At 40.5% G+C, this 3127-nt stretch overlaps 1 non-coding gene across 1 annotated transcript; it reads left to right on the top strand.

Annotated features, from left to right (window-relative positions):
- Nucleotides 1–651: 651 nt before the first annotated feature.
- LOC121164481 lies at nucleotides 652–758 on the top strand. The gene has a single exon (XR_005885101.1). It is a non-coding gene; the product is annotated as a U6 spliceosomal RNA (small nuclear RNA).
- Nucleotides 759–3127: the final 2369 nt, after the last annotated feature.

Raw genomic sequence — 3127 nt, forward strand, 5'->3', positions numbered from 1 at the left:
AGCAAAGAATAGACAACACTCAAGCTGGGAACTCTAACATGGATTATAAGCATCTAGCAACAACACTATGCCATGACACCTACCTGTACCCAAGCACTATAGTTCGTAGTACCGGTACCTGTAGAGGACCAGCTGTTTATCCCCCTGATGATATTCCTGATGCTGCCAGTATCATGAAAAAGTACCATCCTGAATATTGCCAGCCCAGGAAAAGACTGCAATAGAAATTTGGAATTTTGATTGTTACTGGATGAATATCACTTTTCAATATTGAAAACTCAAAACACCAGAGACCAGCATTATGGCCTAGCAAGCTTAGCTTCAGTCTGCGACGTTGGCATCCCATAGGGGCACCAATTTGAGTCCCAGCTGCTTTTCATTTCCATAGCTCCTTGCTCTGTCCTGGGACAGCAGCAGAAGATGGCCCAAGTGCTTGGGCTCAATCATCTATGTGGGAGATCCGGAAGAAACTGGCTCCCTCCTGGCCTTGGCCTGGCTCAGCCCTGGCTGTTGCAGCTCTTTAGGAAGTGAATCAGTAGATGGAATATCTCTCTTTTCTCTGTAATGTTGCCTTTAAAATAATAATAAAAAAAATCTCAAGAAGTAAAAAGTTAAGTCAAACCATCTGTCCATGATAAGAAATATAAAAGAGTGCTCGCTTCGGCAGCACATATACTAAAACTGGAACAATACAGAGAAGATTAGCATGGCCCCTGCGCAAGGATGACACGCAAATTCATGAAGCATTCCATATTTTTTGTTTTGCCCATCTTCCTGTAGTGTTTGAACTTTTTTACCCTAATTATGTCAAGAGTGTCAAAAATAAATAAATAAATTTTAAAAAAAAGAAAAAGAAAATCCCTATCTACAAAATATATATATATAAAGGATGCTGGACAGAAGTTCTACATATCATAGGTGCTCAGAAAATGAGAGTTGGAATCCAGTTGTCCAATTGTTATTACTATCAACATTTCTTCCGGTAGTTGAGGATAAAGGACATTTCTTGTGACAACATAGTTTTGGGATATAAAGTGGACTTTCTTGGCTATATTATTTTCTTGTTAAATTGCCAGCAGCGAGCAGTGCCTGATGCAGAAAAGAAATGAATATTTGTTGAATAAATTAACTTTGAATTTGAACCACTAAATCATGTAGCCACTCAAGTTTGTACAATTCTGGTTTTTTTTTTCCCTCCAAAATCCTATTTTGTTCTTTCCCCCTCATTCTCCTAGCAAAGATTTTTTTCAAACCAATTCTCAGCCAGAGAATGGTTGTACAAAGTGGTGTGTTGGGGAGAGGATGTGGAGACAATGTCAAAGGGTGTGAAATCTCTGGAGGAATGGAGATGTTTTGGGAGCTCTAGTGAGCAATGAATATAGTTAATAACAGAGTATTGTACTTTTCAAAATTGCTTAGAGTAATGGTCAGATCGTCTCAGCACAACAAATGGTGTAAGTATTTGAGGCAATGGATATGTTAATTAACTTAATTGTTGCAGATGGTGTTCATAAGTCATAACATCCCTTTGTATCCCTTCAATACATAAAATTATAGATTGCCAATTTGCAATTTAAAAAACACAAATTCAAGCTAATTCTTACACAATAATTTTGGGTCAAAAATGATCAAGAAAATATAGGACCTTTCATGCCTCCCTCCATCTGCACTCATTCAGTTGTGTGCCAGATTGACAATGGCCACACTTTGCATAAGAGAAGTCCCTTACCTTGTGCATTCTAGTGGTCTGAGTGGATACAAACAAGTAAAACTAATAAAAGACACACTTTCAGCTTGTGACTAGATTCTGTGAAGGGGTATACTGGGGCATGGGTAGGGTTTTCTAGGGCAGTCAGGGGAGCTCTCTTTAAACAAGGATGATTTTAGCAGTCTAAACATGGAGAAAGCCATGTTGAGACCTGAAAGAGGAACGCCCACACACCCACACACAGAGGAACACACTCAAGGGCTCTGTAGTGGAGCAGGGGTGGCCATGTAGGGACAGGATGGCGAGTGGAGCCAGTTGTTGCCTGTGCTTACTCCATGTGTCTGCTTCGCTGGCTCTGGTCCTCTCTGAATCTCTCAAAATGCACCAGAGCTGCACTCCTTGGATTCTGCCTTCTTCCTCCCTCATCTCCCTCCCTCTGCATCATTATAAGTAAACACTCAAGGCAGCATAACTTGGTAAAGAAAAGAGATTTATTTTGGCGCTGGGTTTGGAAGGTTCAAGTTTGTTGTCTGGCAGGTGGCACCATAGGGTGAGAGGAGCATCTTGTGTCTACCTCCGTGTGATCCCTTGTGGCATCATGAGGTACAATCACACAGCTGCACCCCAAGACCCAACCGGATCTCATCACTTCCAAGTCATCTCTATTAGGTCAAGTTTCCACTTCTCAGGATTGACTACACAAGGCTTTGGGGACCATACTTCTGATTTCAGGGAACATTCAAATCATAGCATCTTCTCTTTTCTCTCCTCTTCTCCTGCCTCTGTCTCTGATATCTAGTCCTTTGGATATCACCAGCTTAGTCACTAGAATGGGACAGCTGAGACTCCTTTTAGCCTGGTTCATTCTGTATTTTGGTTGCTACTTGACATTGCTGCTGTGATGGTAAAATAATCATCTCAGAATCAAGTCAGAACAACACTTAAACTCCAGCTGTCTTCCTATGGCTTTTCACTGTTTCCAAGCGATTTTCATGAGGGTAGAAAATTATACAATAAAATGTATAACTTCAAGCATGTAATCAGTAACATTAAACCTATTCACATGATTCTGCCACCGTTCACCTCCAGAACTCTTTCATCATGTTAAACTTAAGTGCTATACGCATTGATCAATATGGTCGAAGTTTGCCTGTCTGGATGCCCATGGCAACCAGCTCTGCATCTCCTGTCTCTATGGTCTTGACTCCTCCAGGTGTTTCATAGAAGTGGTATGATGCATAATTTTCCATTTTATCTTGCTTGTTTCACTTGCTACAATGTTTCTGGATTCATTTTATATTGTAGCATGTGACAAACTTTCATTCTTTTTTTTAGGGTTGAATCATATTTCATTGTTGGTCTCTACCACATTTTTGCATCTTGATTCATCTGTTGGCTGCACATTTTAGCTGTTGAGAT

This window comes from Ochotona curzoniae, unplaced genomic scaffold (genome assembly GCF_017591425.1).
Source record: "Ochotona curzoniae isolate NIBS_2020 unplaced genomic scaffold, NIBS_Ocur_1.0 contig_78, whole genome shotgun sequence".
In the NCBI taxonomy this organism is placed as follows: Eukaryota; Metazoa; Chordata; class Mammalia; order Lagomorpha; family Ochotonidae; genus Ochotona; species Ochotona curzoniae.